General features: G+C 42.0%; 1 long non-coding RNA gene across 1 annotated transcript; it reads left to right on the forward strand.

Moving 5' to 3' along the window:
• Positions 1-627: 627 nt before the first annotated feature.
• LOC139079231 (uncharacterized) lies at positions 628-9,933 on the forward strand. Its single transcript, XR_011532646.1, has 4 exons — positions 628-1,184; positions 1,829-1,965; positions 6,550-6,705; positions 7,593-9,933. It is a non-coding gene; the product is annotated as an uncharacterized lncRNA (long non-coding RNA).
• Positions 9,934-23,841: the final 13,908 nt, after the last annotated feature.

Raw genomic sequence — 23,841 nt, forward strand, 5'->3', positions numbered from 1 at the left:
TTTCTCTGCTAGGCGTTCTCGGCCATGTTGTTTAGTTTAATTGTGCCATTTTGCTATTTGGAAAGTGAACATAGAAGAAAAATTTTTCCATAAAATTGAAGAGATAATAATTACATGACTTCAGCCAAGTGAAAATAGCTTGGGAGAGAGGGAAGGTGCTGCTGGAACGTAACATAAAATTAGATCCGAGAGGAGTAAAAGGGAGGGGCTTGAGAGCCCCAGGGGTGAACCTGGCCCCTGGTCTGTTCGGTTCCTTGGTGCTGATGTCCCGCCTCTCGAGTGTGGTCTTTCTCTCCAAATGTGAGTGGGATTCCCTAGGAGAATGTTCAAGGTCTGCCGTGGATCAAGCTTCTGCAAACAAATTCTCCCCCAAAAAACAAGCAACTGAGCCCACGTGCTGAGACTCAAGGCTGGACCATCTTTTATTTAATTGTGTATCTCTCAAATTAAGATACATGTCCTAAACAGCCAGCCAAGGACTTCCGCCATCTTCAGGGGAACCGAGACTGATGCTCGGCTCAGAGTCCTGAGAGAATGCATCAATGCCCACTTCACACAGAACGATCGCTGGAAATGTTGTACAGACTTAGGATGCCTGGAATATACAGGGAGCTGGGACCCACCGGAGGGAGCTGGTGAGGCAGCTTATTTCCGCTTCAAGAGGAGATCCCGTGAGTCACTCGTGACCATTCCCATGTCTAAAGGAGCCCTTCCAAGTTCTGTTGTTACAAAGCCAAGAGATTTTTACACCCGTGGTAAGCAAAATGCAGCAAACAAGACATAATAACGGCCTTCGGTGGTCTATCAGCCAGTTTCCCACCAGGAACGAGGACTTCCCTCCTGCGGACTGCATCCTGACCCCAAATCTCACAGCAGATCTGTGATAAAGGTGAACTTCACTTAGCCCAGATCTGACAGACCGTGGGCTCTGCTGATCTCTACCTTTTGTTGAGCTCATTCTTAAAATACTACCTTCCTGCCTGGGCACCGTCTGAGGTGATGCATAATGCTGGAAGAGAGCTAGGGAAGAGGGGGTGAAGCAGTTAATGAAACCGACAGGTGCTGTCATGCCCGCTGAAAAGGCTCCAGACTGAGGATTAGTCGGGCTGGCCCAACAAGCTGGCTAATTGGCAAGACTGAGACATTTGGATCACTGCAGATCACCTTGCTGTGTAGACAAAAGGGTAAGGACTTCCATTTCTGGGAGCATTTTCATTTCTAGAAGCATTCTATGGTTGTGCACATAGACCCGGTGCCGACCACCTGTGGGTCAACACAGGTGACACCAGCATTTTTTAAAATTAAATTAAATTAAATTAAAAAGTCAACTATTTCTTATTTTGAGTTGTGTTACATGAGAGTATTCACTTTGTGAAAAATTTTTAAGCTGTCCACTTAAAATTGTGTACATTTCCATATAATTCAACAAAAATTTTACTTGAAAGAAAAGGCAGAGGATTGTTCTAGATACGGAGTCAGCAAATTATGGTTGGCGGCCAAATCCTACCACGTACTGTTTTTCACAACCTGTGAGCTACAAATAGTTTGTGTATTTTTAAACGGTTGAAAAGAACAAAAGAAAAATAATATTTTGTGACATGTGAAAATTATACAAATTCTAAATTTCAGTGTCTATAAAGTTTTATTGAAACAGCTAAATCCATCCTTTACATATTATCTATGGCTGTTTTTGTGCTATAACAACAAAATCTAGTAGTCGTGAAAGACAAGTATGACCTGTGAAGCCTAAAATATTTACATCTATATTATTTTATTGTAATATATTATTTACATAATATATAAATATTTGTATTTATATCTGGTCCAGAGAATGCTTGCTGATGCCTGTTCCGGATTTAAGGAGACAAAGAACATAGGATAACCAAATATAATACATGATTCTTGATTAGACCTAGATCAGAAAAAAATTGCTATAAAGGACATTTTGGAAACAATTTGGCAAATGTAAGTACGTTCTGTGTAATCAGATAATATTTTTATAACTATGTTAAATTTCCTAGTGTGACAACAGCACTGTGGTTATGTGGGAGAATGTCCTTGCTCTTAAGAGACACATACTGCTGCCACTTACTTGTAAAAGGTTGGGGGAGATGTCTGCAAAGAGCATACAAATTTATCACAAACGTGATAAGATGTTCACAAGTGAATCTGGGTGAAGGATGTTGATCCTACTGTTTATCCTAGTGTTTTTCCTACTGTTCTTTCAACACTTCTGTAGATTTGAAAGTTCTCAGAACAAAAAGTTGGGGAAAATAATAAATACAAACCTAAAAACAACAAGAATTTAAAAAGAAGTCGTCCGGGAGCCTATAAATGATGGATCGGCAGCCCAGGCTGGGGGTCAATAAGTTAATTCGATTGGTCTGAGGTTTGCACATAAACCTCTTCGGCAGCTATACGTTGACAGCTGTCCTCTGTCAGCCCACAGCTCTCATCCTTGTGGCTTTTCTGAATTCTCCTTTCTGTTTTTTCTGAGCCTACTCCAAACTGCAAGGGGTTTACCAAAGATTTACTTGTTATTCGATCTCCACATTCGAAGTAAAAACGATAGTCAGTGTTTATCCTGTCTTTCGAGAAACTAAAAAATTACCTCCCACGTAAATGGACTTTTTCCTTTTTCCTAGTGGGACATGGAAATCCATCGTTAACTGTTACTTTGCCTTTTAAGAACTATTTAATTCCTTGAAGATTTATTATCTCTTTAATCAGAGCAAACTCTTAACGCACCAGTAACGATCAGTAATGTACCAGTAATTATACACCATTTTCAACCCATATTTCATCTGTGTATTTTTACAGGAGTTTCTTTTCTAAATTATGCTTTTGTCTGTGGGCAGTAATTTTGAGGTTTAGGAACCAGCTGAGGTATAGATTATCTTGAAAGGTTGCATATGGATCTGCAAAGGCTTGGAAATTCCATGCAGAAGCACTTGCAGCCAGGGGCCTCGAAGCATTTGTGGCTCTGGAATGCAGTAAATCTAATTGTTACTCTTCAGGACCAGTCCCTTGGCTCCTGTCTCAGGTTGACTCATTGTAAGACAAAGTCTATTTTATCGCAATGCATTTTGTCTCAGATTGTCAGGCAGACACTGCAGATTGTGGGTTCTCAAGGAAAGGGAAACAGCAGTGGCTTTATTAACAGAGTCAATGGTCGCTTCAAAGCAAAATCGTGGATCAGAAACAAATTATTTTTTCCCACTGGCTGAGATTTAAAACAACTCCTTACAGAAAGAAACTAGATTTAATTCAATGTAAAATGCATCAACCAGTTTCTAAAAATAAAATTGGAAGCACTTTCGTTGTTACAACCTTCATTCCAGGAAAGTGAGTTATATGAGTGCCTCATATTGTTTTGTGGAACTTGGAGATTAAAATGACTTTTGGTAGACATCGTTCGGTTTCCTATTTGAATCAGTCCAGAACGAAGCTGAATAGAATTATAGGAAAAAAATGAATGACCGTTACTGGCAGTGAAACAACCAGGCATTGCCAATAACATTTTAAGCACATACATACACACTTACACTCTGTTCAAATTTTTTAGTGGTTCTGTCCACATACACTGAAGTTTCTACACCAGTGGTACCTCTCAGAGCTGATTCCCCATGATTCAAACTGTTTCATGGCATGATCCACTCCCAAGTTTGGAGGCAGCGGACAGTAGACAGCTCTTTGTGGCCCCATATCTCCAAGTTCTGTTCAAGGCCAGCAACAGGAAGCACTGTGCTCCAGTTCCAAGGTGATGGAGCTCCAATGGATACAAAATTTTTGGTGAGTCCTGCAAAAGCCTTTTGCAAAACGAAGTACAAAAGTTAAACAATCAGACATATGTAGCGGAAAGAATATTTTTTCTCTCTCCTTCTTGGTAATTTCTTTTTATTCTGCCATTCATCTATCGCTTGTACTGAACCTTAAGGCTGAGGTTTATTGCCCCAGAGAAGAGAGGATACTAGAATCCCAGGAGGAGCAAAAGAATGAAACGGGAGACTCAAAAGCCTATGCTGAATTTCAAAATACGGTCTTAAACCAATGGCAGAGCCAGGTTCAAAAGGAAGAAAAAGGTTTCCTGAGCTTCAGAAGGAAAAGCACATGAAGTGCTCAGAATACAGTGTTTATATGGTAAAGTCCAGCATCTGACTGCAAAAGTAGTTTTCCTGAAACACAGAGAGAAGATAACACTGAGGGAGGGAGAGACGTGGGAGCGTGAAAAGACTTCAAGGGAGTTAATGGTGTGGGTCATTGTGAAAGGGCCTCTCACACTGCTGGGTTCAAATCCCTAGGAGGGAAGGGGTAATGGAAACCCCCAGAAAGATGTGGGAAGACAAGACAGGAGGGGGGACTTGTGCCCTGCATCCTGTCTGGAACACTGGGAGGAAACGGCCTTCCAGGGCACCCCATGCAAACATGGAGGACGGAGCAGGTGCAGGAGAGACCACATCACACAGACACCAGCTTGAGTCTCCCTCTGCACCTGCAGTACCTGACAGAGGCCCGAGAGTGATCAGGGCACAGAAAACTAAAGTGCCAGATTGCAGAGGAGGGAGAGGGCCTCCCACAGTAGAGGCTGCAGGGCGGGCAGCCAGAGTTGGAGATGAGATGGAAAATGTTGCTGAGTTTCGGAAGCTCAGCAGCCACCAGCCAGAGTTGAGTCAGGAACCCCGTCAACAGGGGAGAAGGCTGAACTCAGCAGAGCAAGTGCCCTGAGGCGAGCCTGGTGCTAGAGGAGGCTTTGAGTTACATCAACAGTGGAGGCCAGCAGAGAAGTGATTGCATCCCAAAGCTTTCTCTGTCAGTGCCGATGATGCCTCTGACTGCTCCTAGGGAGCTGAGAAGGAGGAGGGAGAAGAGGGGAAACAGGAAATGACTATACACCTCCAAAGAGACTGAGTTGAAGCTAAACACAGTGTTCCCAGCCAGGGACAGCTTTGCCACTCCAGGGATATTCAAGAATGTCTGGAGGTGTCTTTTTACTTGGTACAACATGGGAAGGAAGGTGGCTCCTAGTATCTGTTTGGCATGAGCCAGGGATGCTGCCAAACATCCTGCAACGCACAGGACAGCCCTCCCAACAAAGAATCATCCTGTCCCAAATGTGAATAGTATTGAGGGTAAGAAGCCCTGAGTCAACGTGATTGAGTTACCACCATCAGCAGAAATGAACACATGAGAAATGTTAAAAAAAAAAGTATTTTTGCACACCTGTTTTCCTATAACTGAATAAACACACACACACTACAATACAAAGATGGAGATTTGAAGAAAATAGTGAGCGGAATATAAAATAGTAGGCATAGACTTGAAAAAGTTCAACATTTAAAGGTTAGGTAGGACAGACCAGTAAAGAAGACTTGGGGTGGGGCAGCAAGGTACAAGAGAAACCAAGAGAGTGTATAGTATCTCAGAAGCTGCGGGAAGAGCGGCTCCAGAAGGACAGAGCAGCCAATTGTGTACAACACTCTGAGACATCAAGGTCCCTAGTAAAAAAAGTGTCAATTGAATTCAGCCTCCTGCCTGTTAGAGGATCCAGAGGACACGTGAGAGGATCAGCTTTAGGGAGAAGAGCATCCTCCCCCGCTGCTACAGGAGGGGAGAAGAGAATGCCAGGTACAGGTGGGTTTGTAAATTTCACTACAAATAAATTGCGAATTTCCTACATCAGAAGCAAACTAGTCTGCTGAAACTAAGAGGGCAAGAGAAGAGAAGCCAAAGTGTGTGGAAGCTTTGAAATGGTAATCATGGAGAGTGGGTGGGTCAGTCAATTAAAGAAACTTGGTAGGACGCATGGACACTGTTGAGAGCCCAGCTGAGGCTGGTGATCATGAAATAGCAGTGATAATGATCAGCATGTGTTATGTGATATTTCCCCAGCACTTCTCAGCTGCCCAGTGCAATCACAGAGAAGACAGATGAGCTGGCATAGGGTTTTAGTAGAAGGAGTGGTTCTTAACCAGGGTTTGTGTGGGAATCACATTGGAATTTTTTGAAAGCACTCACACATGCATAGACTATATCCCAGCGTTCTGGCTCTGTAAACCTGAGGGCCAGTGTTGTTCGGAGGAAGTTCCTCAGTGATGTGCGGCCCCTAGTTAGCAACCACTCATCCATTTAGGTGCAACCAAAGCCCGACTGCCAAGGGGGTTAGCCAGGGAGGACTTGAACGATGGTCAGTAAATCTAAACCAGATTAAGGAAAGAAGTAAAGACAAAGGGTCTCAGAGACAGGGGCAGCACAGAGATCTGTGGGCGGGAGATCCCAGTACAGTCAGATCACACATCCTACGCAGCAAGAGTGCTGACAGCAGCTTTCAGATTAAGCAGATTTAGGGTACATTTTCATTCTCACCATCAACTTTTACAGAGAAGAAAAAAATAACCTGGAATCTCTCATAAAGCTGTGTTTTCTTGTAAATGGTGGCCAGAAATGCTTGTCATTTCTTTGATACTAATTAAACATTGAAGTTTCCATAGACCAAGGATGTCAAATGATGCTGCCCACAGGGGTTATAGCATTTCCCCCCATTATTCTCAGGTGTCTTCCCACAGTGGATGAAGAAGAAAGAGATGAATGCACTTGAAGCATTGAAAGAGGAGGCCCATGATGAGAAGGGCTGTCCCTACACTGACCACTGGAGCTGCGTGGCCCTTCAATCATTTCATCATGAGCCAAGTTCCTGCCATCCAAACTGTAAGATAGAAACACTACATAAGAGGAAAAGTTGGGACTTTCGTACACAATTCATACTTTGCCATTTTCCTATAAAGTTACCTTTATAATTCTTCTAGAGTAAATAAAGTGATTGCTAAAAAAAAGAACATTATTTTAGGATGGAGGGAGAAAGAAGACTTTGAATAATGAGGGCCTTAGGAAATGAATTTAGAAGAATTTTTATTTCTGGTCAGTAAATTATTTAGACAGATCATCTCTCTAAGACCAATGAATCTTTAAAATTGTCTGCTTCTAATTTCAAGAATATTGGCCAGGGGCCGGCCCAGTGGTGCAGCGGTTAAGTGAGCACGTTCCGCTTTGGTGGCCTGGGGTTTGCTGGTTCGGATCCCAGGTGCAGACGTGGGACCGATTGGCAAGCCATGCTGTGGTAGGCGTCCCACATATAAAGTAGAGGAAGATGGGCATGGATGTTAGCTCAGAGCCAGCCTTCCTCAGCAAAAAAGAGGAGGATTGGCAGCAGTTAGCTCAGGGCTAATCTTCCTCTAAAAAACAACAAAAAAATGAATATTGGCCATTATCACTGACATTCTCATCCCCCAGCAACCTTTCTGCCCAACCCTATCAACAAGGGAGATTACTCACTGGACAGGTTCAGTGTCTGACTCAGCTCCTCCAGGAGGGAACTGAGCTGGGCTCTGGCCCGGGCAGCTGAGCAAAGTCTGTAAAGAGCAGGAAACACTCTCCGAAAACTGGCCTCCTGGCCTAACCTAAGCGTGACTTTGCCTAACACGCTTTATGGGGTTCTCCAACACTGAAGGAGTGGCTCCTTCTTGTAGCATTCTTTCAAGGACAAGGTATTATTGAGTGGCTCATCAAACTTTGGTTTTCATTTTTTGTATTTCCAGGATTTGGTCCAAACTCATTGGAGTGGCAAAGAAGGCTCTTCATGATCCAGCTGCTGGCTCCACCTTCTGCCCCGCCTCCTATCACTTTCCTACCTCTTTCTCTGAAGCCTGACGCAAGCCACACCAAGTGACGGCATTTCTTGAGGATAAGATGCTCTTGTGACTGTGTCTTACACTTCTAGGAACAACCCCCCCCCCCCCAAACCTTCAGGTTGGGAGATGGATACCCCGATTCTCCGTCCAGTTTTGCCATCAATCCTACAGGTGGCCTCAGTTTCTTTCTTTACAAAATAAGGGGATTAGAGACTTAGCAGTTGCCAAGTTGTGGCCCATGGGTCAAATACATACTTTGTATTTGACTGGCCCCATACAAACTTTGACAAGCATAGTGTTTGTGTGTTAGTGTGAGTCTATTCCACTCCCCAAGGCAGCTCAGGCCACCACTCTCTCTTCACCTATGCCCAGCAGCATACACACTTACATTAGTACGTGGCCTCTGGGTGCACATGAATTGGCCACCAAGAGGCCTGGTGATCTCTAAGGTTTCCTCCAGTTCTAATGACATGTGAAATAAATTAACTCCAAAAACACAGGCTCAAGCAGATGGTAAATGTGCAAGAAACACACAAAAGACCTCAGCCTCAGGTACCAGAGACCCTATCAAATAGTCCTGGATTGACACCAAGACCTTTACAAAACAGATTCCCTTGACTGATCCCATATGGCTAATGAATTTGCTTTCTTTTACCATGTGGCTTAGCAGGTATTATCACCACCGCTCCCGGGATGGTCTGTTTTCCACACAAAGCCAAACCGATTTCTTTACGGAGCACCTGTTCCTTTTGAAGCTGTAACCCAATGATCAGTAATCTTTATTTTCCTTCCTGAATAATAACTTATACGAGAGAAAAGGAAGACCCTAATATTTCTCATTTTAGCACTGACTAGCATCTGCAGGCTTCAGTTGCAGTGGAGGAAATCCGGAGCCATTTCTCCCCGCCAATAGCTTTTGACAGGATTGTTAACCACTGGCTTCCAGCCCACCCAGGGGAAGCGTGTTGTTCCGACTCTGTGGTATATGCTCACCTGCTCCCCACATCCATTTCCTTTGATTAGAGAGTATGACCTTTTCTTTGACCAAAGCCCATCTCATCTTAAGCTAGTTTGAATCTTTCTTACATGAAACTCATGCTGCTCAGGTGTGGTAAAAACAACTAAATCATCCAATTTTCCCCAAAGAGAAAAGGCTATGACACCTGCTAAAGGGCTGGATCAGATGGTCTCTTCAGACTCTTCTAGTCTGCTATTTTCTGATTCTGCTATTTTCTGATTATGCCAGAACTGTGGATACTCACAATATCTTATGAATAAAAATTACTGAAAAAGAAATGTGATTGGCCTACATTAAGAAATTCCTCTCCAAAAATGAAAACAACGAATCATTGAGGATGTATATGCAAAACACCAACTTCTGGACCTCAAAGAGGTCAAAGCAATGCAGAGCTGGAACATGCAGGGTGGCACCCAGAGATCTGAGGATTGTATTCAGCTGATGATCCACAGCTACGGAGAGTCAGTCCTGGGATACTGGGAAGGATTTGTGACTGCAGAGCTGCGGACCAGAAATTTATTTGGAAACGGAGTAAAAACAGATGAGCTAGTATCTCAATAAATGCTTTCAATCCTCTGAGAAATAGCTAAGCTCTTTTAAAGGTTATAACCAAATATATGAACATTACTAACCTTGATCAGCCTTTTGGAATTGAGCACATACTATGACTGAAAACTCAGGGTGGCATCCATGCAACCAGAATTATCCCAGCTTTCAATTAACTGCATTCATTTGGAAATTATCTTTTACTTTCAAAACTCATTTGGCTATGCAGTGCCTAAACTAAAGCTTAGAGACTGTGAAAATTAATCAACAGAAATTTCATTTAAAATGGAGTGGAGAGGCCGGAAGAGAAAGTTCTCACGCACATGCCACTCAATGCGCACTACAGACCCCAACAGAAAGAGATGTACCTTGCGTCTTCAACAGGAAGTGATACCACTTTCTACCACAGCAGAAGGAAGAAATTCCTCCTTGTCCAGCAACAGCTCAGCCAATGAGAGACTGCCATAACTCAGCCAATGAAAAGCCGCTACACTTTGAACTCCCAGTCTGCTCCAATGGACTCTTTGTTTACAACAGCACCCCCCACCCCCCCACACACACACCCCCTCACCCCACCTCCCACCCCGCCAACTTCTTGAAGGAAGTTTCTCTCCTTTGTTTCTCCAGATTTGCTCGTGGTTGCACTTCTTTGCAGTTAATAAACCCATTCTACTGGTAAAATAACTATTTGTTTTAGGTAAACATTATTCGGTGGCACATACAGGCATCCAGACAAGAACCCCAACAACTCTGAGTTTGGAGGGTAAATAGGTGCGGTACCCACAGAGCCCACTGAGCTCACTGCTTCCTCCTTGACTCTGGAGTTTGAAGTAAGTTTTCTCCTGGATCTTGAGCTCTGCTCTCTTTGCATCTTGAACCTCTCTGGGCCTCATTCCGGACCTGTGCTTTCTATTAAAGGCTTTTGCCATTTGTGCAAGTATTCGTTTGGCCTTTGGTCTGATTCCTCTTGGACAGGGGCTATTCCTACTGGAACTATGCCGTTCAGCCTTTGGCCTGACTTCTTTGGAATCGGGCTGTTCCTGTTGGCACGGTGCTAGCCTTCGGTCCACTTCCTTTGGAGCTGGGCTGTTCCCACGGGCACTGTAGAGGCCTTTGGTTTGATTCCTCTTGGAACTGGCTATTCTGTTGCAACTGTGCTGGTATTTGGCCTATCGGCTATTTAGGAATTTTTCTTTTGCTGTAGAGAAAATGGGATCTCGGTCATCAAAATGTTTTAAAGGCAGATTGCTTCAGAGACCCCAGCTGGTTTTATGTTTACAGACCGTGGTCCCTCCTCATGCACATTTCTAACTAAATGGATTGACTTAACCAAAAATAATTTAGAACACCCATGGCCATTATGGGGAACTTTTGAACTCCCCAAAGTTACTTTCCTTAAAACCAAAGTGGACAGCCATAGCTTTGAAATTGCCCAAACTGAATGGAACACCTATTTTGATGGGTATTTTGAAGCTTCCAAACATTACCAGGAGTCTAATATTGCCTCTCTGCAAAATGAAATTTTAAGATTAACTGAGGCAAACAAACAATTACAGACAAAATGGCTTCCAAATCACCTCATTCCCCTCCCCCATCTCCTTTGTCTCTGGACGGGCATGCTGGGCAGCCACCTCGTGCTCTGGCTCCGCCTCTGGCGTCATCTTCCTCCTTCCCTTTAGTACCGCCTACGCCTCGTCTATACCCTGTGTTTTCCCATTCTAATTCTCTCATCGAATTTCCCTTTTTCCCTTCACTCTCTCATCCTCTGAACCTATCAGAACCTGCTCCTTTGAAGTGAAGTCCTTGGAGGATCAAAACAAACTCAAATCTCTTATGTTCCCTGCACTAAGGCCAAATTCTGAGCCATAGTTAGAGTGTTTCCTAAAGCAACTGAGGACCCCTATCAGTTTGCTGAAGGATTTAATATAGTTACTCAAACTTACCAACCTGGTTTTTCAGACCTGTATCAGCTACTCCACACGCTTGTTGGTGAGGGTCAAGTCAAACATTGGAGGAAACTGGCCTGATGGGAAAATATTGAAAGAGAGTTAGAAAAACAAACCCCTAACTTTTGGCAAGAGGCTAGACCACTCACTGGGAAACTCGACCAAGCAATTACAGTAGCTTTTCCTAAACCTGTTGATAGGAACAAAATTCAGGCTTGCACACAAAAATCTGATAAACCTGTTTATACTGCTATAATCAACTTCAGATTGTTTTCAAAGAAAATTCTGGTCTTCCTTCAGATTTTAAATCTACTTATGTAGGTTTTAACTTTATTAATGGACTGAACCGGGACCTTTCTCTTGTAGTTAAAACGACTAGAGTGGGATGGAAAACTGTGTCTACTCCGGATTTAGCTAATTTTGCAAATGAGCTTCTTGCACCCTAGATGAGTCACCTAAAAGAAAGACTGCCGACAGTCTTAATCTTCACCTTCAGCAAATGAGGTTCCCTACACAAAACCAAAAACTTCCTGGTTTCTGCTAGTGTTGCAAAAAACCATGACCTTGGAAAAGAGATTGTTACCAACTTAAGCACTTCAGGCTCCTTCAGCCCTCTTACCGGCCTTTCCAACGTCCTCCAAATTACCAGTGACAGGGCTCTGAGGAACTACAGGGGCTCTTCCCAATCCTCCCTCTCAGTCTGCTCAGAGAAACAATTCTCCAGATTGGGAATGAACCTCCTACTGTCCTAATTGATCCTGGAGCCCCCTTCTTGGTGCTCAAGCCCACTACTGTAAAGCAGCATTTGCACTGGAGTACCAGAACAGTTCAAATACTGGGCATCTCTAGTAAACCTCAAAAGCTTCCTGTCTCTGAACCTCCTCGCTTTTATTTAGGCCCTTTGAGAGACACATACCCTTTTCTCCTTGCTCTTCCACCCCTATTCATTAACTAGGCTGAAACTTCTTAGAAAAATATCATGCTGGTATCTCTTACTCCCAAAAGGGGGAAATAATTCTAGAATTTGACAGTAACACTCAAAATAGCCAACCAAGTGAATTAAATGACCCTTCAACATCTTTTATTTGGTCTGTCTCTGATGGTAATACACTGATCCCTTGCCCCTATTGAATTAACTACCACCCTTCTTATGGGCAAAATCTTCAACTGATTTTGGTAAAATTCACAGCGCACCTCTCACCAAGATTCAAATCGATCTTTCAAACCCTCTCCCCAGAATTAATCAATGCTTTGTAAGTAAAGAAGCCCTTCAAGGTATAAAGCCCATAATAGGGGATTACAAGGTTCAGGGCCTCATCGTCCCTTGTACCGTCCCTGTAATGCTCCTATTTTACCTGTGAGAAAAGGCAACGGCCAAGGGTGGAGGTTTGTCCCGGACCTCCGAGCAGTAACAACATGGTTATCCCTCAACAGCCTGTTGTTCCTAACCGTCATACGCCACTAACGTCCATTCCCACTGAAAGTCATTTCTTTACTGCAATTGATTTATGCAGTTCATTCTTCAGTATTCCAGCTGAAGAAGTTCGTCAGTACCTTTTGCTTTCACTTGGGAAGGAAAACAATTCACCTGGACAGTAATCTTTCTTATTTCTCACAAACCCTGAAAGCTGATCCGGGTGATATAAAGTTTCCTACGGGCTCTACTTTGTTGCAATATGTGGACGATTTGCTTCTTTGCTCTCCCTCCCAAGCCTCCTCGCAGGAAGACAGCATCCGCTTGCTAAAGTTTTTAGCCTTAAAGGGATGCAAGATCACCAAGGAAAAACGGCAGTTTATGCAAACCCAGGGTTGATATTTAGGGTGTCTGATTATCAGAACAAGGGATACAGCTAGATCCAGATGGGCTTTATGACTTCCTGAGTTTCCCAAAAGCCCAAATTGTGTCAACTGCGAGGTTTTCTTGGGCTAGATTATTCTTCTTGAAAATGGATTCTAAATTTCTTTCTTATGACCAAGCCTCTGTATGTTTTATTAAAGAACAGCAACCTTGACCCAATTTTCTGGGAACAGCAGGAAGTTGTAGCCTTTAAAGCCTTAAAGGAGGGCTAATGAACTCCCCTGCCCTTGGGCATTCCAATTATCAGCTTCCCTTTTTCCTTCTTGTGTATGAAAAGGAAGGGAATGCCCTGGGGGACCACCATCAACTCTTAGGGTATTATAGCCAGCAACTGGCATCTGTGACACAAGGATACCCGCCCCCCTTGCCCTAGAGGCTTTCCTGCCACTGCCCTTTTGGTTAAGGTCACCGAGAAAATCATTGTGGGATCCACTTCAGCCATCTTTGTACTTCATGCTAGAAGCCCTCCTGAATTGTCACCACACTCAACATTTGTCAGTCAGCCGCCTCACCTCCTGTGAAATCCTGTTGCGAACTGCTCCACACCTAACTCTTTCACACTGTAGTAACCTTAACCCTGCTACTCTTCTCACCTCCGTTACCCACACAGCCCCTCATGGCTGCTTGACACCGGCTGATCGCTTCCCAGCCCCTCGTGATGATCCGCAGGGAACTCCTTTGAGTAACATCAGCTTAGCGTGGTTCACTGAAAGGGTAAATTTGGGGCCGGATGTGCAATATCGACACCCTTTCATGTAACCGAAGAGGCACCATTGCCTTTGGCTACTGCAGCCCAACAAACCAAATTAGATGTGTTCAGCAGGCCTGCATCCCAACCAAAGGCAAAACTGCCAACATTTATACTGATAGTAGACAGCTTTCAAAGTGGCTCATGATTTTAGAATGTTGTGGAAGCAATGTGGCTTCCTTACATTCAGTGGAGAGAATATTAAAAATGGCCCTTATGTTCAGGAATTATCAGATGCTATATTTTACCTGCTGCTTTAGCTATTATTAAGATCCTGGGGCATTCTAAACACGACTCTCTGGAAGCTAAAGGAAATCACCTCACTGACACTTCCACAAAGAATGTTGCTCTTAAAGGAACAAATAGCAGCCAAACCTCTGTCGTGGTCCACAAGGATATTTCCTCCCGTGATAACTTAGGAAAACTGGCTAGAGAAGCCCAATAATCAGCCTCAGAAAAGGAAAAACAAAGTTGGGAATTCAACAGTTGTTGGTTTGATTAAAAAAAGAAAGTTCTAGATCAGGCCAAATAACAACCAGTCCTACCCAAGACTCTAAAATTCCCACTCCTAACCACTGTGCGTGCATCAAACCATTGGTCCACTGACAAAATTATAGTATTTGTGAATCAATGTTGGTGAGGAAATATTAATAAGGTCACAAAAAGCACCTACCTCACTTGTCCTACCTACGCAAAATACAATCCAGGGAAGCCTGTTCACACCTCACCCAGACATTTTAAATTGCCTAACGGGACGTTCAGGTCTTGGCAAATGGATTTCCTACAGTTGCTCTCATCTCATGGATGTCAACAGGTTTTAGTCACGGTCTGTATGATTTCTCACTGGACTGAAGCCTTCTCTTATAGGCAGGCTACTGCCTCTTCTGCGGCTAACATCTTTTTGGAAAAGATTATCCCCACCTGGGGACTCCTGTCAAACTTCATCGTGATTGAGGAACCCATTTTACTGGTCAGGTGCTCCAACAAGTCTGTGCTGTTTGGCCAGTTTTACACTTTCACTGCACTCACCACCCTCAATCTTCTGGTTTAGCTGAAATGCACTAACAGCATTAGTAAGATTCAACTGGCAAAATTTGTAGAGACCCTTAAATACCTTGGCCAAAAGCACTGCGGTTGTTCCTTCTAAATCTCAGATCCACTCACTTTGGAGCTCACAAACTCTCACCCTTTGAGATAGTCACAGGACACCCAATGCACCTGCCCCCTGCCTCTTTTGGTCTGCAGCTGATAAGAAGAGACATACTTCAATATTGCAAAGGCCTAATTGCTTCTATCAAAAAAACTACATTTTAGTACAGCAATCTTTTCACAGTACGCTCCAGGGAGATGAAAACCTTAATTATCATACCTTGCAACTTAGAGATTTCGTCTGTTGGAAAAGACATCTCCAGGAAGACTTTCTTCAACTTCTCTGGAAAGGCCCATCAGGTGCTGCTAACTAATCCTTGTGCCACCAGACTCCAGGGAATAGACTCTTGGATTCACATGACAGCATCTAAAGAAAGCACCAAATACTGACTGGACCTGCACGTGACCTGGTACCTTGGAGGTAAAGAATTCCAGGAATTGAAGCAGATGACATCTGATGACACAGCTTTCCCAAGATGTCCAGACCAGGCCTAACAGAAGGATACAGAATTAGATGGGAAATACCTGAGAGATCTCCCTCCTACTCCTCCTTGTACTACTCTCATTTGAGTAAGTGAGACTTCAATAGATTTCCAATCTGTTCACTTTCCCTCCAATGTGGACAAGACACCCAGGAAATGTCCTTCCTGGCATCAAGGAACAAAAGGCCACCAAATCTGGAAAAACTTGACTCTTCATCAGCAATGCTTTCAGAGAAAGATCTTGATCAAAAGAGAGAAATGTAAAAATTAATAAAAATAATAAACAGAAATTTCATTCAAAATAGGGTTGGGAGACCAGAAGAGAGAACTTTTGTGCATGTGCCACTCAACACAAGCTACAGATCCCAACAGGAAGAGACTGCCCCCAATAGGAAGTAACATTACTTACAACCCCAGCAGAAGGAAGGAAGAAATTCCTCTTTGCCCAACAACAGCTCAGCCAATGAAAGACTGCTATAACTCAGCCAATGAAAAGCCATTACACTTTGAACTCCCAGTCTCCTCCAATGGACTCTTTGTTTACAACAGCCCCTCCACCAACTTCATAGAAGAACATTTCTCTCCTTTGTTTCTCCAGACTTGCATGTAGTTCACCACAGATCGGGTGTCCTGAGTTGCAATTCTTTGCCATTCCTAAATAAATTCATTCTGCTGGTAAAATAACTGGCTGTTTATTTGTTATAGTCAGCAAGACATTTCCCAAGGTTACTCATATAATAAAAAACTCTTGAGTCAAACCATGCCTGACTCCTGAGTCTAGACTCTTAATCATTTTGCAGTATTAACTTTCTATTAAAGAAATCTATTGTTTGTTCATTCAATCACTTCTTTTGATCAGAGAGCCAATGGAGGTTTTAAAGCATGATCAGACTTCTTTTTTAGAAAGTTCACTCTGGCAGTGGAGTGGAGATGACCTATGTGGAGGAAGACACTGGTGGCAGTGATGCAGTTCAGGGTGCTATTGCAGTATTCTGAGCAAGATATTCCAGTTATTTAGAAATCAAACTTAAAATACAGTTTTATAATAACTGTGGATGAAAAACTGAATAGTGAAGGCTGAGGGAGAAAGAGTTGTTGAGGATGACTCTGTCTTCTAGCTTGGACCCTGAGTGATGACATTGATGGAAGAGGAAATACAGGAAGATAAAAAGGCCAACAACAAGTTGATGAGGACAGTAGAGATGATGAATTCAGTTTGAGTTCCTCACTTTATTCAATTAGGTGTGCAGAGCTAAAGATAGCCTTAGGTAGGAGTCATGACCATATAGATAGAGGGTAAAGTCAAGAGAACAGGTGAAATCACTCAGGGAATGTTTATAGAGTTACAAGATTGTAAGATCAATAGCTGGAACCCTGTGAAACAGCAGCATTTAAGCCATGGGTACAAAAAGAGGAAGGGGCACAAGATACCCAGAAACAGAGTGCTGAGTGGTAAGAGAACTGTGGAGAGCTGTATTTAGGAAGCAAAGAAAGGATTTTCAAGAAGAAAATGATATAGGAAAGCCAAGCAAAAGAGGCCCAAATACAGATCTTTGGATTTAGCCATTAAAAAGCTATTACAACAGTATAAATTGAGTAGTGGAAGTCAAGGTCTTTGTAGAGTCATCAGAGCCTGTTTGGGATTAGGAGTAAACTACTTTCCTGGTGGAAGAAGGTTTTGGGAGTCTTATTATGACTTTTAAAAAGTATAGGCCAGGGAGGTTGATGTCAGTGACATGGTATAGTGAGCAGTTTTCTTTGTCTCTCCTCCTTCAAACTACAACTAATTGGACATTCATTGGTCAACAAAGGATATCCACACAGCGTCTCAGGACGCCTGAGAGACCCATGCTGCTATACATCAGAAGGTGGATGAACTTCCCTCTGGGAGGAGGTGGAGACAGATGAAAACGCTCTGACCCCCAGACAGTCTAGTACCTGCAAATGACTTTCTTCTAGCAGACACGCTCATAGCATCACCACGCACCAAGGGAGGGCCTGTGTGCACATGGCGGAGTGACAGTGGAAACAGGTGACTACAACCCTACCTAAGCCCCCCAAGATTGCCCCTAAGCCCAGTGGGAAAATCCACGCTCCCAGAGCAGCTGCAGGGAAAGCCTCTATTTGGCATTAGCAGAGAGGCCCTGCCCAGCATTCAGAATGCTGGGAGGCTCTGGGTCAGGAGGATCCCAGGCAATGCAGCAGCCCACCAGCTGCCTCTGACTCATGGACTCCTGCTGTGGCCCTGAGGGGGCAAGGGAGACCAAGTGAGTCCATGTGAGTGGGCAGTGACAGGTTGGAGTCCCAGCAAGTGTGTTTCATGGGCCAGAGGGAAAATCCACAGTCCCACAGCAGCCACAGCAAAAGCATATGTGCAGTGTTAGTGGAGAGGCCCTGCCTGGCAATCACAAGGCTAGAAGGCCCTGAGGCAGAGGTAGGACAGCTGGGTGAGCTGACCACAGACTGCAGTAGATACCCATAGCTCCGCTGTGGCCCATAGTGGATAAGTGAGATCTTGCGGGCCCTGACAGTGACAGAGCTGCAATTCTAGGTGAACCTGCTCCTGGCTGCTGTGAAAGCCCATAATACCACGGCAGACCCTAAGGAGGGAGTGTGTCTAGGTGGTCTGTGGCAGTAGACACCAGCAACCTGAGGCCCTCTTGCTATTGTCCCCACAGCTGACAAGAGACCCCACAGGACCACTGTGACCACGAGGAGGGGCCCAGTTCTGGTCAGCAACAGCTTACAGGAATCCTGGTCAGTGCAGATTAAACAGCTCCCTCCCCCCAACTCCAGTAAAAGCAAGTGGCAGCAGTAACTAAACTCTATCTCTATGCGGAAGCACAAATCCATGCCATTAAGCAGTATGAAAAAATACATTAAATCTCTAGAACAGAAGGAAAATGACAAGTTCCCAGAGACACTGAAATCTATAACCTAAATGACAATGAATTCGAAATAGCCATCATTAAAAAACTCAATGAGTTTAAAGAGAATACAGATACACAACTCAACGAGTTCAGGAGCTATGTCACAAAAGAGCTTGATACTATAAAGAAGAAGTAATCAGAAATACTGGAGATGAAGAACACAGTGGAGGAGATTAAGAAAAATCTAGACTCTCTGAACAGTAGAGTCGATAATCTGGAGGACAGAATTAGCAATTTCAAGGACAGGAATATAGAAATGCTGCAGATAGAGGAGGAGAGAGAACTAAGACTAAAAAGAAATGAAGAAACTCTCCAAGAAATATCCGACTCAATTAGGAAATGCAACATAAGGATTATAGGTATCCCAGAAGGAGAAGAGAAGGAGAAGGAGGCAGTAAGCCTGTTCAAAGAAATAATGGCTGAGAATTTCCCACACCTGGGGAGAGAGATGGAACTCCATGTGACAGGAGCTAATTGATCTCCAAACTTTATCAATGTAAAAAGACCAACCCCAAGGCATATAGTAGTGAAGCTTGCAAAAGTCAATGATAAAGAGAAAATATTAAGGAGAGCAAGGCAGAAGAAACTAACCTACAAAGGAACTCCCATAAGGCTGTCAGAAGATTTCTCAGCAGATACCTTACAGGCTAGAAGAGAGTGGAATGATATATTCAAAACTCTGAAGGACAAAACTTGCAGCCAAGAATGCTCTATCCAATGAAAATATCCTTCAAATATGATGGAGAAATAAAAACTTTCCCAGATAAGCAAAAGTTAAGGGAGTTCATTGCCACAAGACCTCCTCTACAAGAAAAGCTCAGGAAAACCCTCATACCTGAAAAATCAAAAAAAGGAAAGGGGTTACAAAACCCAGAGCAAAGGAGATAAATAGAAAGACAAAATCAGAAAGCTGCGGCTCTCCATCAGAATAGGTTAGGAAAAGTTAAATATAACACTAAAGATAAAAGGAAGGGAAACACCAAGAATAAATATAATCTTGTCATTTTAACCACGAACTCACAACACAAGAAGGAAGAAAAAAAAATCTGACAATAACAACCTAGAAGGGGAAGAGGCAAGGGATGGAACGTCTTAATCTAAGGAAATAAGAGGCTATCAGAAAATGGACTATGTCATCTATGAGATGTTTTATACAAACCACATGGTAGCCACTAAAAAAATAACAAGAATAAAGACACAAATTACAAATAAGAAGAAAGCCAATATAGAAATCTACCTACCTGAATTAGTAGTCCCAAAATCATGGGACGAGAAACAAAGGAAATGCAAGAGAACTGGAAAACAAGTGACAAAATGGCAGCGTTAGGCCCCCCACATTTCAATAATCACTCTAAATGTAAATGGATTGAACTCTCCAATCAAAAGACACAGAGTGGCTAGATGGATTAAAGAACAAGACCCAACAATATGCTGCCTCCAGGAAACACACCTCAGCCCCAAAGACAAACACAGACTCAGAGTGAAGGGATGGAAGACGATACTCTAAGCTAATAATGAACATAAGGAAGCAGGTGTTGTCATGCTTACATAAGACAAAGTAGACTTCAAAGCAAAACAGATAAAGAAAGAGAAAGAGGGACAGTTTATAATGATAAAAGGGAAACTCCACCAAGATGACATAACACTTATATAGGCACCAACACAGGAGCACCAAAATTTGTAAAGGAACTATTAACAGAACTAAAAGGAGACATCAACAACAATACAATAATAGTAAGGGACCTCAACACCCCATTAACACCAATGGATAGATCATCCAGACAGAAAGTCAGCAAGGAAATTATAGAATTAAATGAAAAATTAGACCAGATGGACTTAATAGATATATATAGAACACTCCATCCAAAAACAGCAGGTTACACATTCTTCTCAAGTGTGCATGGGACATTTTCAAGGATAGACCGTATCTTGGGAAACAAAGCAAGCCTCAACAAATTCAAGAGGGTTGAAATAATATCAAGCATATTTTATGACCATAATGCTATGAAACTGGAAGTCAACTACAAGAAAAAGCTGGGAAAGGGGCAAAAATGTGGAGACTAAACAACATGCTACTGAACAAACAATGGATTATTGAAGAAATTAAAGAAGAAATCAAATATTATCTGGAGACAAGTGAAAATGAAAACATGCCATACCAACTCATTTGGGATGCAGCAGAAGCGGTCCTAAGAGGGAAATTCATTGCAATACAGGCTCACCTCAATAAACAAGAAAAATCTCAGATAAGCAGTCTCAAACAACACCTAACAGAATTAGAAAAAGAAGAACAAATAAAGCCCAAAGTCAGCAGAAGGATGGAAATAATAAAAATTAGAGCAGAAATAAATGATATTGAAACAAAAAAGACAGTGGAAAGGATCAATGAAACAAAGAGTTGGTTCTTCGAAAAAATAAACAAAATTGACAAACCCTTAACCAGACTCACTAAGAAAAAAAGAGAGAGGACTCAAATAAATAAAATTAGAAAAGAGAGAGGAGAAATCACAATGGATACCACAGAAATACAAAGGATCATAAGAGAATACTATGAAAAACTATATGCCAACAAATTGGACCACCTAGAAGAAATGGATAAATTCTTAGACTCTTACAACCTCCCAAAACTGAAGCAGGAAGAAATAGAGAATCTGAATAGACAAATCACAAGTAAAGAAATCGAAACAGTGATCAAAAACCTCCCCCAAAATAAAAGTCCAGCACCAGATGACTTATCTGGAGAATTCTACCAAACATTCAAAGAAGATTTAATACCTATCCTTCTCAAACTATTCCAGAAAATTGAGGAAGATGGAGCACTCCCTAGCACATTCTATGAAGCCAACATCACTCTGAATCCCAAAACCTCACAAAGCCAACACAAAGAAGGAAAACTACAGGCCAATATCACTGATGAACGTAGATGCAAAAATCCTCAACAAAATTTTGGCAAACTGAATACAGCAATACATCAAAAAGATTATACACCATGATCAAGTGGGATTTATACAAGGGACGCAGGGATGGTTCCACATCCACAAGTCAATCAACATGATACACTACATTAACAAGATGATAAACAAAAACCACGTGATCATCTCAATAGATGCAGAAAAAGCATTCAACAAGATCCAACATCCATTTATGATAAAAACTCTCAATAAAATGGGTATAGAAGGAAAGTACCTCAACATAATAAAGGCCATATATGACAAACCCACAGCCAACATCATACTCAATGGGCCAAAACTGAAAGCCATCCCTCTGAGAACAGGAACAAGACAAGAGTGTCCACTCTCACCACTCTTTTTCAACATAGTACTGGAGGTTTTGACCAGAGCAATTCAGCAGGAAAAAGAAATAAAAGGAATCCAAATAGGCAAAGAAGAAGTGACACTCTCGCTGTTTGCAGATGACATGATCTTATTTATAGAAAACCCCAGAGAATCCATAGGAAAACTATTAGAAATAATGAACAGCTAAAGCAAAGTTGCAGGGTATAAAATCAACATACATAAATCAATAGCATTTCTATACTCTAACAATGAACTAACAGAAAAAGAACTCAAGAACTCAATACCATTCACAATCACAACAAAAAGAATAAAATACCTTGGGGTAAATTTAACCAAGGAAGTGAAAGACCTATACAACGAAAACTACAAGACTTTCCTGAAAGAAATTGATGACAACATAAAGAGATGGAAAGACATTCCACACACATAGATTGGAAGAATAAACATAGTTAAAATGTCCATACTACCTAAAGCAATCTACAGATTCAATGCAATCCCAATCAGAACCCCAATGACATTCTTTCCAGAAATAGAACAAAGAATCCTAAAATTCATATGGGGCAACAAAAGACCCCAAATAGCTAAAGCAATCCTGAGAAAAAAGAACAAAGCTGGAGGCATCACAATCCCTGACTGCAAAATATACTACAAAGTAATCAAAGTATAGTAATCAAAACAGCATGGTACTGGTACAAAAACAGACACACAGATCAGTGGAAGAGAATTGAGAGCCTGGCAATAAAACCACACATCTATGGACAGATAATCTTCAACAGAGGAGCTAAGAACATACAATGGAGAAAAGAGTCTCTTCAATAAATGGTGTTGGGAAAACTTGACAGCCACATACAAAAGAATGAAGGTAGACCATTATCTTTTGCCACATACAAAAATTAACTCAAAATGGATTAAACACTTGAAGGTAAGACCTGAAACCATAAAAGTCCTAGAAGAAAATATCGGCAGTACACTCTTTGACATTGGTCTTAGAAGGATTTTTTTGAACACCATATATACTTGGGCTGGGGAAATGAAAGAAAAAATAAACAAATGGGACTTCCTCAGACTAAAGCGCTTCTGCACAGCAAAGGAAATTATGAACAAAATGGAAAGACAACCCTCCAACTGGGAGGAAATATTTGCAAATCATATATCTAACAAGGGATCAATATCCCAAATCTATAAAGAACTCATACAACTCAACAACAACAACAAAAAACAACTCGATCAAAAAATGGGCAGAGGATATGAACAGACATTTTTCTAAAGAAGATATAGGGATGGCCAACAGGCACATGAAAAGATGTTCAACATCACTAATCATCAGGGAAATGCAAATCAAAACTACAATGAGATATCACCTTATGCCTACTGGAATGGCTGTAATTACCAAGACAAAAAACAGCAATGTTGGACAGGATGTGGAGAAAAGGGAACCCTCCTACACCGATGGTGGGAATGCAAACTGGTACAGCCACTATGGAAAACAGTATGGAGATTTCTCAAAAAGTTAAAAATAGAAATACCATACAAGCCAGCTATTCTACTACTGGGTATTTATCCAAAAAACTTGAAATCAACAATTCAAAGAGACTTATGCATCCCTATGTTCATTGCAGTATTAGCCAAGATGTGGAAACAACCCACGTGCCCGTCGACTGACGAATGGATAAAGAAGATGTGATATATATACATATGTATACATATATATATATATATATATATATATATATATATATATACAAGCGAATACTACTCAGCCACAAAAAAAGACAAAATTGTGCCATTTGCAACATGGATGGAACTTGAGGGTATTAGTTTAAGTGAAATAAGCCAGATAGACAAAGAGAAACACCGTATGACTTCACTCATATGTGGAAGATAAACAAACACCTGGACAAAAAGAACACATGAGAGGTTACCAGAGGGGAAGGGAGTTGGGGGGTGGACACAGGGGTTAAAGGGGCACACATATGTGGTGAGTGATGAATAAAATAATGAACAACTGAAATTTCACAATGTTATAAACTATTATGACATCAATAAAAAAAGAATACTTTTATTTTCATGTTGTACTATTTTAATACAGATTATTCAAATTCACATAAAATATGCCCACATTGTTTATATTAAATAATGTTACTTTATATATTAAATACTAAGTGGGCTTTTTAGAAGCTACT

Source organism: Equus przewalskii, chromosome 25 (genome assembly GCF_037783145.1).
Source record: "Equus przewalskii isolate Varuska chromosome 25, EquPr2, whole genome shotgun sequence".
Classification (NCBI taxonomy): domain Eukaryota; kingdom Metazoa; phylum Chordata; class Mammalia; order Perissodactyla; family Equidae; genus Equus; species Equus przewalskii.